We start from the raw sequence: 15,924 nt of genomic DNA, 5'->3' as shown, positions 1-15,924 counted from the left end.
AGTGGCAGAAACTCAAATATAGAAATTATATAAATAAATAACCATAACCGCGGTACATAACAGAACAGAGGTCATAGAAGTGACAGTCAAATAGAGGTCAATGGATCCATGACAAACAGAAGACCACAAAGTGGCCAAACAGAGGCCAATGGTTATTTAAGTCCCCCAAGGACTCCCGTGGTGGTACTTACAAAACATAATTGTTTATAAGGTCATAGTCAAATATTCTTTAAAATTTAAACAAACATATCCATGGGTTTCATTTTAAACAAATAGAGTTCAGAGATTAATCCACATAACTGAAATATTAATATAATTTATAAAATATAACTTGTATTAATATGACTCATAAAATATAACTTGTATAAAATAAATTATGGAAAGTCAGAATATGCGTAAAATATATTATGGTGACTCAAGATATAATATAACTCGCCTCTATATTAATTCTTACTATTTCCCTCATATTTTTGCCTGTTTTTGAGGCTATTCTTTTGCTCTTTTCTTATTTTCTTCTTTTCATTCCTTTCTTGATTCGTACAGGTCGCCCCCCTTATATACACAAGGCTCTGGTGATGACTCATCTAATAATGATGCCTTAGTTTGATGACTCAGCCTTCCTATGCTACTAGATAGCACAGGTGGCCCAATTATCTTTCCCTCAAATCGTTTTAATTAATTACTGTGATCTTGCTCAAGTAAATCCATTCATTCGATTTTTTTGATAAAACTAATGCTAAATTAATTTACATCCTTATAATTAGATGTATTATTTCATATATTAATAACTACAATGGCAAATTAATTTACATAGCACATATAGTTTATTTATTTTATTCTTTTCATTTTTATTATTCTTATTATTATTATTGTGATTGGTTGTGGTATTAATTAAATATTTAGGGTGTCACATTTCTCCCCTCCTAAATAGAAGTTTGTCCCCAAATTTTACGTACCTTAATTTTTGAAGAAGTGTGGGTATTAGGTTTGCATTTGACTTTCCGTTTCCCATGTAGCTTTTTCGATACGATGATTTCGCCATAAGACTTTTACCAATAGTATGGTCTTGTTTCGGAGAACTGGATTACGATGATCGAGAATCTACACTGGTTGCTCTTCATAAGAAAGATCCTCTTGAACTTCCATGTTCTCATAACCAACAATATGTTCTGGATCTCGAAGATACCGTCGAAGCATTGAAACGTGAAACGCATTGTGGACATTGGACAATTCGGGTGGTAGTGTAAGGCGATATGTTACAGGACCAATCATTTCCAATATCTCAAATGGCCCGATGTAACGTAGGTTTAACTTTTCTCACTTTCCAAATCGGATAACTCCTCTTGTTGGTGAGATCTTAAGGAACACATGATCCTTTATTTGAAATTCCAAGTCCCGTCTCTATGTATCTGCATAACTTTTCTGATGGCTTTGAGCAGTGCAAATTCGTTGTTGAATGAGTTGGATTTTCTCACTTGTGACTTGCACGATCTCAGGGCCTAACAGTTTCCTGTCCCTGACTTCCATCCAACACAGAGGTGATCGACATCTCTTTCCATATAGAGCTTCGTACAGTGCCATTCTAATGCTTGCATGGTAGCTGTTGTTATAGGTGAATTCCACTAAAGGTAGGTGTTCATCCTAGTTACCTTCCAATATGCATACATGTAACATGTCTTCCAACGTCTGGATTGTTCTTTCGGATTGCCCATCAGTTTATGGGTGATAAGCAGTGCTAAACTTCAGTGTGGTTCCCAAAGCTTCTTGCAATTTGTTCCAGAAGTGAGACACGAAATGGAGGTCTCGGTCAGAAACGATTAAAACTGGGATACCATGCAGACAAATAATTTCCTTGATGTATAAAGTGGCAAACTTATCAAGGGAGTACATGATTTTGATTGACAGAAAATGCGCCGACTTCATCAATCAATCTACTATAACCTATATTGCATCATTCTTCGAAAATGACTGTGGTAGCCCGACCACGAAGTCCATAGTGATGTGTTCCCATTTCCATTCAGGAATAGGGAGTGGTTGTAGCAGTTCTGCAGGTCTCTGATGTTCTACTTTAACACGCTGACAATGCAGACATTTGGAGGCATGGCTTGCTATGTCTCTTTTCATTCATGTCCACCAGTAGTGTTCCTTTAGATCATGGTACATCTTTGTGTTGTCAGGGTGGACTGCAAATCTCGAGCTATGAGCTTCCACCAATATCTTCTTCTTGAGTTCTGAAATATCGGGTACGCAAATTTGATTCTGAAATTTTAGTATCCTAATGTTTATAGTGAAATCAGGATTAGGCGTACTCCTTTGCTCCTCATACTTTTTCTTCAAAAGGTTATCTTTACATTGGCGTGCTCTAATTTCTTCAATCAAGGTAGGTTCCACGGTTATGTTGGCGAGCAGTCCATTGATCTTGCGAGAAACGAGAGTACATGCCAAACCTCTGGTCATCTTTTGACTCAGTGCGTTTGCCACAACGTTAGTGTAATAACCCCGACCGTAATTAGCCATTAGTCAGTAATCAAGGATGTTAATTAAGCGGATAAAATAAATTATGGGATTATTATGGAATTTTACATGATTTTGGCCTTCTATCTGTTACATGTAGAAATATTTGTTTGGATTCCGCTTTAAGATGTAAATTGAAAGCCTTATCGGCATCTGAAATCGAAATTGATTACATCAATGTGTTATTTGGAAATTTTAGAACACCATGGAAAATTTTATTAAGAATTGATTTGGTTCGGTAAAAATCGCATGTGATTAAATTGAACCTTGATGGGAACTAATTTGGATTAATTGAATTTCGCGCTAACCTGAATAAATTAAGGTTACTTATGTTTGATTTAAATAATGCATGATTGGTACCTAATCTAATCCTATTAATGATCCAAGATGTGATTGAGTATCTCATGTGTTGAGGCATTTTGTGGTGTTGAGTGTAAGGGATTAAAACCTATGTGTGTGTGTTGGAAGTGTGCATGTGTGTGCACGTGTATGGTGCTCAAAGTGAGGTGTGTGTTGTGTATATTCAGCTGAGTGAGGAGGTGTGGTAGGTTGCCTCTTTGGTCTCTTGTGTGAAGGAGAGAGTGTAACTAGAGAGTGAGAGAGTGAGCTCTTGAGGTTGAAGAATAAGAAGGAAATTAGGAGGACCATCTCTCATTGTTCGAAATAAAGAAGCTAGGTAAGAGTCTAGAGCCTATTCTTTTGTAGACAACCTTCCATGCATCTTGTGCTAAGAAATTGGTGAATCAATTACTGGAATTTGAAGTGAAGTTGGGTTTTTGAGAAATAAAATGGCTTGTGTGCATGCTTATGGAGGATTATACCTTGTTCATTCATGTCTTGGGTTTTGCTCTTGAAATCTTTGCATGCATGTAAGTTTTAATCATCATCTTCAAGAAATTATCATGTTTCATGTTTCAAAATTTCATGAGCTTATGGTTTTCATTGCATGTTTTGTAGAACAAAAGAAAGGAGTTTGAAAATCTTCCATGCATGAGCTTTGGAGTTCAAATTTGCTAAATCCATGAGTTTTGAGCTAAATGTTTGAGAGTGATCATGTAATTGTGTTTTAGAAAGGCCTTTCAAGTGTTTTGATCAAGCTTTGCATGAGTATAGCCATTAAAATCACATTTTGAAGCTCAAACCCTGTTTTGAAAAACCCAAAATTTTACAGTCCGCTCGAGTGAGGAAACCTGCGCTCGAGCGGAGAATGCGAGCTCTTAGTATTTTTTTTTCAGACATGAGCTCTCCGCTCGAGCGACCACTTGGACGCTCGAGCGAACCCTTTGCATGTTGTCGATACGCTCGAGCATAGGAGTTGTAGCTCGAGCATGGATTTCGACCAACCAGTACTTTTTCCAAGTTTGCAGGTCACTCAAGTGGAGGAAGTCATGCTCGAGCGGCCCCTCTCATTTTGCATGTCCGCTCGAGCGAGGAAATCTACGCTCGAGCGGGGACCTTATTTTCAGAAAATTTTACCAAGTGTTCTAAGGCATGTTTTGGCATCCTCATTGCATCTTAGGCATTCCTAAGCCTTAATTAAGCCATATTAAGGAGGTTATGGATTAGAAACACACTAAGGAATGAATGTACTAAGTTATGAGACTGCAAGTATGTGTGTTTTAGGCAATGTGGTAAGAAAGAATAAGAACCAATGTAATCAAAGCTAAGCCTTAATGGCTACGTGAATGTGTAATGATAAGACATGCTTGTGTTATGTATTTTGTGATTGTAGGTCAAGACTCGAGGATTGATTGACCGCTTACTGGAACCACTGTGAGTAACGTTATCGTAAAGATACGTTCATATGAATTATGTTCCAAATGAAATATGATAAGCTATGATTTCTGAAATGTTATCTGTTTACGTGAACGAACATTCCAAGTTTGAAATCTATTATGACATCCATAGATAGTCCCAAGTCATGGGGGACGGCATGAAAATGCGGGTCCATGACATACAAGTAATTACGAGATCTCGTTAGCCACTTCATTGTGGTGATATGTGTTTAATCGGTATCCGGAATCGATTACTCTAGTCGGAAGACGTTCTGTGATGTGTTCTATGGGATGTACCATTATTATGTTCTGATATGAGAATGATTATGCTATGATCTGTTTCGCTTATGACATGTTCAGATTTCGTTCACTAACCCCTTTACCTTAATTTTATTCACTAGGCTTTAACTCACTGTTTGTATATATATGTATATAGGTGAGCATTCTGGAGTTCAAGCCCGAAAGCTTTTGTCTGGAATTGTGTTTCTATTGTCAGCCAACCATCGCGCCTCACGTAGAGGTTCCCGAAGTGTCCTGTGTTCAGTCCTTTTGGTTCTGTATATGTATGAGACTGGATGTGATTAAGTTGGTTGTACTTAAGATACTGTAATATGTGTGGGTATAATGTAGGGTTGACTATCGGATATGCATATAAACTTTTAAATATTTTGTTTCATATAAGTCAACACAGCTCATTGGACAATTATATTTATGTATTTGTTTCCGCTAGCCCCTTTGTTTTTGTTAATCTGTTCAGAGGCCTTCAGTAATTCAAGGAATACTGGCCGGTTACGATGCTAAACCTATAGGGGCGGGTTTGGGTCGTGACAGTTAGCTTTGCTTGGATGGTGATGGATCTCTACATCATAGTCTTTCATAAATTCTAGCCACCGTCGTTGTCTCATATTTAGTTCCCTCTATGTGAATAGATATTTAAGACTCTTGTGATCAGTCTAAATCTCGCAGGTTGCACCGTAGAGATAATGACGCCGGATTTTGAGAGCAAAGATCACCGTAACCAATTCCAAATCATGAGTCGGGTAGTTTTTCTCATGAGTCTTTAATTGTCGCGAAGCATAAGCAATGACTTTTCCGTTTTGCATGAGAACGTAACCCAAACCATTGTATAAGGCATCACTATAAATTATGAACCTATCTGCTCCTGTAAGGAGTGCTAGTATAGGAGCTGACACAAATCGACATTTTAATTCTTGGAAGCAACGCTCTTGTTTGTCAGTCCATTCAATGGGTGTGTTCTTCTGAGTTAGATGGGTCAATGGTGATGCTATCTTTGAGAAATCTTGCACGAAGCGTCGATAATAGCTAGCTGACCCAAGAAACTTCGAATTTCAAACACATTGGTAGGTCGTGGCCAGTCCATGATTGCTGCAACTTTTTGGAGGTCAACCGAGATGCCATCTTTGTTAATGACGTGACTGAGAAAGTGTACACTAGTGATCCAGAATTCACATTTCTTCAACTTGGCATAAAGTTTGTGATCATGTAGTGTTTGTAGAACCGTTCGCAAGTGCTGCTCTTAGGCCTCTGGTGACTTGGGCCTTGTCTGGGATGATCTAAATAAGTGCACTTTTTGACTTTTTATGAAATATGGGTTCGGTTTGGATTGGGTTTGAAGTGATGTGACTTAAATAAGATGATGTGACTTAAATAGGATAGTGACTTTTTGACTTTTTGTCTTTTTCAAGACATGCCAAACTTGGCCTTGGAGTATATGAGGATGTCATCAATGAAGACAATGACAAACTCATCAAGATAAGGTTTGAACACTCGGTTCATGAGTTCCATGAAGGCTGCTGGAGCATTTGTGATGCCAAAAGACATGATAAGAAACTCGTAATGCCCATAACGGGTTCTGAAGGCAGTCTTTTCGATACTTTCCGTTTTGACTTTTAGTTGATGGTAGCCAGAACGTAAGTCAATTTTTGAAAATACTTGAGCGCCTTGAAGTTGATTGAACAAGTCATCGATTCGTGGCAGAGGGTACCGATTCTTGATGGTGACCTTGTTCAGCTCCTGGTAATCAATGTATAATCTCATCGTGCCATCATTTTTCTTCACGAACAGTACTGGAGCTCCCCAGGGTAAGGTACTAGGTCGAATGAAACCTTTATCCAGGAGTTCCAGGAGTTAAGTCTTCAGCTCTTTCAATTCTATCATTGACATGCAATAAGGAGCTTTTGATATTGGTTGTCCAGGAGTTCCGGGAGTTAAGTCTTCAGCTCTTTCAATTCTGTCATTGACATGCGATAAGGAGCTTTTAATATTGGTTGTGTGCCAGGTTGGGTTTCAATGGTGAATTCGATTTCCCGATCAACCGGAATACCAGGTAAATCTTCAAGAAAAACATCCGAGAATTCTCGTACTACGGGGATCGCATCAACAGTGGAGGCCTTTTTTTGTGTATCAATAACATAACAGATAGAACTACAACAACCCTTTCTTAGAAGTCATTAGGCTGTCATGGAAGATATAATACAGGGAGGGTTGGAAACTCCAATCCCATTAAAGACAAGCTCGGGTTGGTTTGGTAACCTGAGGGAAAACTTTTTGGCTTTACAATCAACAGAGGCGTGGTTAGCAGCTAGCTAATCCATACCTAAGATCACATCAAAGTTTCCAATGCGGAGAGGAATCAAGTCTACATATAAGGTTTTGCCTTTTAAAGATATAGTATATGATTTGTACACATCAGTACTACAGGTAGACTTACCAAAAGGAAAAGACATAGACAATATACATCCTAATGGTTCGAGTGTTGATGCCAACTTGACAGCAAAGTGTGGTGCAACAAAAGAACGAGTTGGCCCAAAGTCAATGAGGACGTGAGCTAAATAACCATAGACAGAAAGTATACCTGACACAACATTTTCGGTAACTTCTGGTTTTCCAAGTACCAAGGAAAAAACCCTTCCTTGGCATTTTTGGTCCCTCCTCTCTCCTCTAGGTCCTACGGGTTTCCTGACTGGACCAGAGGGGCTAGCTGCAGAATTGGTCAGCTTTGGACAATCCCTCAGCAAGTGGCTAACTTGACCGTATTTAAAGCATGCTCCCTTGTCTCGATGGCATTGTCCCCAATGAGCATTCCCACAAGTAGGACAAATTGGAATAGTGCCACTTCAGGGGTTGGTAAGACCTTAATGGCCTGAACTGGTTGTGCCCGTATTCATTTTCTTAGGAGGCGTAACACGGGTGTTCTGTTGTCTCTTTTCCAGAATCACTTCTTTTGGCTTGGTTCCCCGGAACGCGAGGCTTTAATCCTTTTTTCTGCAATGTACGCCCGGTCTACCACTTTTGCATAAGTTGGTAGTTTCAAGACCTCGAGCTTATCTTTAATTTCAGCAACCAATCCTACTTCAAATTTTCTTGTTTTTCGAGTTTCGTGGGGATGACGTATGTCGCAAACCGAGCGAGTTTTGTGAACTTGCTCTCGTATTCGGCCACCATCATGGTTCCTTGCATTAGATGTATGAATTCTGACGCCTTCTGTTCCTGCAATGAATCTGGGAAGTATTTTTCATAAAATACTTTCAAGAATCTTGCCCAAGTCGCAATTTCTTCTTTCTCTACAGTGAGAAGCCACCATTCTTGTGCATTGTCTTTGAAAATGAAAGTGACGAAAGTTACCTTCTGTTTTTCAGTGCAGGGTAGGGCACGAAAAATATTTTCCATGTCTTTAATCCAGACGTCTCCTACCATTGGGTCTGGGCCGCCGATAAATGTGATGGGTTTCAGATCCTGGAACTGTTTTATGGTAACCGGCTCTTCTCGCTGTTCCAGCATCCCATTGTTGATGTTAGTCTGCAAGGCTTGCAAAAAGCTAGTAACTGCTCTTTCCATGATTCTTTCCATCGATTCAGTGTCACTGACTGATGACTCACTTCCGTTACCATTATTGGCTATTCTACAAAGTAATAAACGAGGCATTACATTCATAATGCAACATATATATAAGCATGTGCAGCGCAATCTATATTTATATAAAATACCAACTTTATTATTTTTACAATTAATATTACATCTTTGTTTCAAAAGTCAGAATATGTTAGTGTCTCATTCCTGTAGTACAACAAAACAAAAACAAAAAAGACAACAAAAAGGGATTAGAACACATCATGGTTAGCGTACAAAAAGGTTTTCTTCTACCAATCTAGAATGGTGGGTCAAACGGGCCAAAGAAACCATGGAAATAGTGTTGCATAAAAAGCTCAAATTCCCATCCTAACTGGACTACACTAAAACACATCCACGCTGCCTGGACTGTGAAAATGGGGATGGACTGTATATATCCCAAAAATGCTCGATCGACAATCCAGCCGGGTGTCTCAATATATGACAAGTCATTATTAAAGTTAACATTTTGAATATTAATTATCTCTAGCAGGTTAGGGACAGTGGTGAAAATATAGTCCTCGGGGTACACGTTCCCCCTTCTGGCCACAAAATCTGGGGGTAGAGGGTCTATGATGTAGTGCAGGCGGTCATATCCCGGGGCAACGCCGAGGACACGAGTGGGTCCAAGAAAACGTCTGCGCGTATAGGCACGGCTTTGCCTCCATAGTAAATGTGAGACATCGGTAGGATCAGCCTGTATATAGATTGGCCGACCCATCAATTGAGCAAGGCCTGGGTGTAGTCCTCTGATTATATTCTCTAAATCTCCCCGTCTCTCAGGTGAGGCGAGAGTGGGGTACTTTGCTAAAATCTCATCTAAATTAATGGCCCCGAGCTCCTCCCAAAATGCCTCGTTAAGGTTAATCTCGGACATTCCCACATCACCAGAAGAAACGTGAGATTTTACACAAAAGGACTAACGTTGCAGGTAAATATTTATTTATTTATTTTATTATGTTTATCTAGCTATATAGTTTTATTTATAAATTTGTTTATAACTTTTTGAACTTTCTATCAAATTAGAATAGCTTTTTTCTTCTTTTTTTTTTGAACGAACCATTGTTCTGATACCACCTTTGTCATGACCCAACCCCAGAGGGTTAGGGTTAGAATCGCAAGTTACTAACTTATTCTAATCGTAACAAATTAAACTGTGCAAGCGGAAATAAAAATAATTAAACAGGAAATTACTTCATTCTACTATTTTTTTTAAAAAAAAAATACATCTATAGGCTTTTATTATTTTATTATGCAGCGACCGACCATCAGAAAAAACGATAGGAAGAAAAAAAAAGAAAAATAATTTAACGGATCTGCATCAGTTTCTTGCACAGGTTCCACTATAAGAGGTTATGGGTCTTCCTTACATCTCATCACCTGAAAGGGTAATAGCTATAAGCACATACCAAAGTGAGAAATATTATACCAACAGTATAAGGAATACAAAATAACCATGGATAGTTAGTTAAGCCAAAACATTTACATAACGTAATTTCGTAAATAAATCATTTAAGTGGAAGAAACTCAAATACAAAAATTATATAAATAAATAACCATAACCACGGTACAAAATAAAACAGAACAGAGGTCACAGAAGTGACAGTCAGAACAGAGGTCAATGGATCCATGACAAACATAAGACCACAAAGTGGCCAAACAGAGGTCAATGGTTATTTAAGTCCCCCAATGCATGAGACTCCCATGGTGGTACTTACAAAACATAATTGTTTATAAAGTTATAGTCAAATATTCTTTAAAATTTAAACAAACATATCCATGGGTTTCATTTTAAACAAATAGAGTTCAGAAATTAATCCACATAACTGAAATATTAATATAATTTATAAAATATAACTTGTATTAATATAACTCATAAAATATAACTTGTATAAAATAAATTATGATAAGTCAAAACATATGTAAATATATTATGGTGACTCAAGATATAATATAACTCGCCTCTATATTAATTCCTACTATTTCCCTCATATTTTTGCCTATTTTTTAGGCTATTCTTTTGCTCTTCTTTTCTTTTCTTCTTTTCATTCCCTTCTAGATTTGTACAGGTCGTCCCCCTTATATACACAAGGCTCTGGTGATGACTCATCTAATAATGATGCCTTAGTTTGATGACTCAGCCTTCCTAAGCTACTAGATAGCACAGGTGGTCCAATTGTCTTTCCCTCAAATCGTCTTAATTAATTACTGTGATCTTGCTCAAGTAAATCCATTCATTCGATTTTTTTGATAAAACTAATGCTAAATTAATTTACATCCTTATAATTAGATGTATTATTTCATATATTAATAACCATAATGGCAAATTAATTTACATAGCACGTTTAGCTTATTTATTTCATTATTTTCATTATTATTATTATTATTATTATTATTATTATTATTATTATTATTGGTTGTGGTATTAATTAAATATTTAGGGTGTCACATCCTTAACGACCGGACTCCACCAGACATCCAGGTGGACATCCGGGTGGACGTCCCTCCAGTCGTCTCTGTCGTCTGCGACATCTTCTTCTTCTTCGCATCAATCTAGCCATGGCGACTGTGAAATCGGTCAAGGATGTCTCACCTAACAAGTTTGTGAAGGCTTACTCCGCCCATCTCAAGCGATCAGGCAAGGTATAATGTCAAATTCTACACCGATAGTTTCTCTGTTTGGATGCCGTGAAAGTTTAAGGAAATAGACAATTAGATTTTGGCTTAATAAATATAAATTGCAAATAAGTTAGTTGAAGCCAACCTGTCAATCTCCAATGTCAGTCAAACGTAAATTATTATTTAAAAAAAAAAACCTTATGCATGTCTCAATTTACCCATCTTGCTGCTATCTTCTTCTGCTTGGTTTTTGCAACTGATCATACACATGTAATATTATTTGGATTGCTATGATGGATTTAGTATTGGACTTTGAACAATCCCTTTTGCTATTACTGCTTGTTTCCTTGCTTAAAACCTTGCATTTATTTTGAGATATGGCTATGCATTCCAATTATATGAAAAATGTGCAAATGCGGAGTCTAATTGTGGGAAAATTGGAATGATACACTAAACGTTAATCTAAATGTTTATATATATATATATATATATATATGTTTCTATGTATTGTTTGTGTTGTTGATGAATGCTTTTTATAATCAGCAGATGTTTAAAGTAAAACGTTTCTCTTGGTGGACACATCATGTACCATATAAATGAAAATTATGCTTTTCCATTGTAATTTTGCTGCTTAAAGGAACATTATGATATGAAATTGGTATTTTTTGAAGTGATACTGTTTGGGTTTTAGTAGTGCTATAGATATCACAATTTTGCTTCCTCTTTTCTTTCATTGATTTTGAGCAAATGGAACGACCTCACTGGACTGACATTGTGAAGACTGGAAGGTTCAAGGAGCTTGCCCCTTATGATCCAGATTGGTATTATATCCGAGCTGGTAAGCTCTCTCTGTGGGTGAGTTAGTGTGTCAATGAGCACATGCTTGTTCACAATTATGTTGGTGTTGTTTGAATGATTTGAAATTTGTTGGTCATTTATTGTGACTGATGGTTCCTGGTTGTTTATTATCCAAATTCTATGGCAGCTTCCATGTGAATGAAGATATACCTAAGACAAGGTCTTGGTGTTGGTGCCTTCCTGTAACAACCCTCACCACTGTTTACCGTTAAACTACCGATTACTGCTAAACTGAGACTGATTATGATTGGTAACTGAATTGATTGAAGTACTGAACTGACTGACTAAAATCTGGAACTGAATTGATTAAGTATATCTGTTCAATTGTATGTTTATCTGTTGATTGTTGATTATCTGTTCAGTTTTTGTGTTTAAATTGCGAATTGAAGGCCTTATCGGCGGCCGAATCTGAAATTGATTGATGTTCTATGGTCGTTAGAATTAATGTGAATTTATGGCATATTTATCTGAAAACTGATTTGGTATGATTAAATTAGATTAAATATTGACATTGCATAGTTGGCCTTATTTCCATTTTGCCATCCTTAGTGGCTACTACCTCAACATGGTGAGTCTTATTACACTTAGACACACATTGTTCAGCCACATTTAAGAAGCCAACCGACCAAGAGAGAGGGTGAGAGAGAGTTGAGTTGTTCTTGAGAGTTTTGGCTTGAATCTTGAAGAATTGAAAGCTTAAGTGCACAATTGAGCCTCTAGACTTGTAATTGAGGAACCTAGGTATGAATTTCATCCTCCTTATTGTGTATTTAAGTTCCTTCTAGCATGGATCATAGTAGAATAAAGAGTTAAGTCATGAATTGGTTCAAAAGTCTTGAATTGAAGCTTAATCATTGCTTGCATGGCATACTCTTGCATTTTAGGGCTTGTTCTTCATGAATTTGCCACATGCATGTCCATGTTTTGGTCATAAACCATGTTTTCATCTTGTTTTTGTAAGAGTTAACTCATTTGAGCTTGTATTTAAAGCTTTGAAATGATTTAAATTCATGCATGTTTGCATGTTCTCCATATTCATGAAAATTGGTTTGAATTGAGTTGTTTGAAACACCCTTGGGCATTGATTTTACAAATTGAGCTTTGAATCATGTTAAAGTAGGGGTTTTGATGTGTTTTCTGAAAAATTAGCCCAAGAGAATCGAATTTATGGTTTAAAAACTTGGTTTTGAGCTTGAGGTTCAAATCTGGAATTTCCAGAATTTGGACTCACGCTCGAGCGGGGTGACTGGCGCTCGAGCGTGGAAATCGTGCTCCCAGCATTTTGTTCTATTTTGAATTCCGCTCGAGCGGAAGAATTGACGCTCGAGCGGGACATTGTATCTCATGCTTGAGCGGGTGTCGAGCGCCCAATCGAGCGTGATTTTCCCCTATCCAGCACTTTTGACTGTTTTACAGAACGCTCGAGTGGGTAAGTATACGCTCGAGCGAAAACCTTTGTCTGTATGTCCGCTCGAGCGGAGTAACCTACGCTCGAGCGTGACCCCTATTTTCTGAAAATTCTGAAAATGCTTTTAAAGTACATCATTGTATCCTCATCTCATTCTAGGCATTCTTAGGCCTAGTTTAAGACATCTTATTGAGGATATAGATGTAGAACACACCGATACAAATTAGGGATTAAGTTATTATCTTTCCTAACTGTGTAGCTTAGTGTGTGTTCATCCTGTAAACTGTGTAGGGTTGGCTTTCCGAGGAGACGCTCTAGCTTTACCGTAGCCCAGAACTCTGTGAGTAACAACTGTGGCAAGATATGTTCAAAATGATTATCTTCTGAACAATTGAACTGTACTGCTTTCTGAACTGATACTGTTAATTGAATGAATGCATGTCCTATATTCTGAACTGTATTGTGGCATCCTTAGCAACTACTGTTTACTGCTACTGTTACAGAGATCTCTGTCGATTCCCTTGTTGGAACCACTACTGTTACTGATTGATGGCCATCATTTATTGTTCGGTCTTTTAAGACCTACTGTTTACTGTACTATTATGTTAATGGATGTATCACATATGACTGAATGACTGATATACTGAATTAACAAACTGTTTTCATTACTGTAAGGACATTCATTCTCAACCCCTTTACGCTTTGTGTTATTCACTGGGCTTTAGCTCACTGCTCATATATATATGTAGGTGTACAGGCACCAGACCGCAGCTAGAAGCGTCGGGGTAAACTCCAGTTTTGTCGAGCCAACCTATGTGCCTCAATGCGAGGTTCCGAGCCTGTCAAGCTACGGCTTAGGGGTGTTTTTTAATTTCCCCGTCTGTCTCTGTATTTGTTTTGTACGACTGTATAGACTGTTACGGTACTGTTTAATAGGGATTAGGTCCCTGAACTGAATGATTGTATATATGTACATACTATTTTGTCTGACTGTATATATTTGAATGAAAAGTCTTTTTGCATACAGACTGTCACAGCTCATTGAACATTGTTTATTTACTGTATTGGCTTCTGTCAGCCCCTATACTCTGTATTACTGTATTACTGTTAAGCAGGCCTTCGGTAATCTCGGATTACTGGCCGGTTACGGTGCTAAACCCATAGGGGTGGGTTTGGGTCATGACACTTCCAGAGGATTTATGGTGGAAGTAAGAGGAATAGAAGTCATCCACTTCATTTCTACAAAAGCAGTGGGGCCGTTGCTTGTCATATTCTTCAGCAATTGCAAACGATGAACATTATTGATATTGATGTGAAGGGGTAAGCTAATGATTTACTTTTCGAATTATTTTATTTATTGACTCATTTATTTCATGATTATGTGCTAAATTTAATATCCAGTTTGGTGATTATTAAGACGATATTTATCTTCGTTGGACGTACATGTGAATCAGTTACAAGCAATATCTAATGCATGATTTTCTTTAAGCATATATCTTATTGCTAGGTTGTCAAATTGTTCGCTAATTTTTTATTTTTTATTTTTTATTATTTTTTTGTGGTTTGGTTGTATCAGTGGGAGAAGAATCACATCCAGTGGCCAACAAGATCTTGACCAAGTTACTAGTCGGATTGTGGTTGCCCTTTGATCAAATGAATCAATGAGCTCTGCTACTGATCATTTTGATAGTCTCTAGGTTTTAATTTTAGTTGGTTGAAGAGAAGTTACTGTGTTTTTTTTTTAGAACAATTTTTTGGTCCCAACTGCTAAGTGTTTATGAACGTGTTTCCATTTTTGTGTTCTTTGGCCATTGATTTTTTTTTTGAGTTCCAAGTGTATTGCTATGCCATGGTGCGTGATGTCGGTTTCTTGAGGCCTAAAATCCCTACACAAGCAATGTGTATTGGGAAAATTTTTATTTATGTCACCTTTTAAGTTCCATTTGAGGCTTGGAATCTTGGTTGAAATTGGCTGAGAACTGGAGAAAAACAAGCAATGTGTACTGGGTTCATTGAATATCCTCCGCTTAACAATTCTTGTCACCTTCGGATTATTTGATTTGAGTTGGGATTTGGAGAAAAACATTTTTAGCTATTTTTATCTATGTTTACGCGAACTGAAAGAATATGATAAGGTTGTGTTCTTTGCGTTATTGGAAGGTTGCCCTATTCTCCAGAAAATTAAAATTGACATAAGTTTTTTACTCACAATTATTATAGTTTTTTTTTTTCCTACTTACAATCCTTACAATGTTGTTTGTTCTATGTAAAACGCAATTAAGAAATTGCCTTCAATGATGGATTTAAAATTTCTTCCGTGTAATCGGATAGAGATCAAGCAGAGGAAGAAGATAGAACAGTTAGCATTACCACAAGTCGTGCTTCTACATGGGCTTAAATCTGTTGAGTTGTTCTACTTTGATGGATATGAGTTTCAGATGGAGCTGGTGAAAGACAACGAGTCTAGAGACAATGTCTCTGGTTTTTTATGATGATCCTGAACAATATCCATGTTCCTGGATGGTTGAGTGGAAAGTTCCTCACAATCAGAGAGAGCTTCTTCGAGCTCAAATCCTGTTTATTTAAAAATTCAGCGCATTATTCAAAGGCGGCTCATGCTTATTTGAGAATCAAGTATATGTAATCTGTAGAATAGTGACTACGAAAGGGGTCAAGTATTGATAAAAGTACAAATATATATACTCTGTTGAATAGATTAGATGATCAATAGCCTAGTTGATCATGATCCAAGCCTAGCTCAAATGTTGCTTAGATATTGAATTTGAAGGAAAAAGAAAATGAAATGTAAGACATGTGGCAAGAATCACAAGATTCAACAAT

General features: G+C 37.4%; 1 pseudogene; it reads left to right on the top strand.

Moving 5' to 3' along the window:
• The first annotated feature begins 10,757 nt into the window (after nucleotides 1-10,757).
• LOC114274861 (small ribosomal subunit protein eS19x-like) lies at nucleotides 10,758-14,953 on the top strand (annotated as a pseudogene).
• The last annotated feature ends 971 nt before the right edge of the window (nucleotides 14,954-15,924 follow it).

This window comes from Camellia sinensis, chromosome 3 (assembly GCF_055761805.1).
Source record: "Camellia sinensis isolate YWXY chromosome 3, ASM5576180v1, whole genome shotgun sequence".
NCBI lineage: Eukaryota > Viridiplantae > Streptophyta > Magnoliopsida > Ericales > Theaceae > Camellia > Camellia sinensis.
This window is presented reverse-complemented; position numbering and strand designations above follow the sequence as displayed.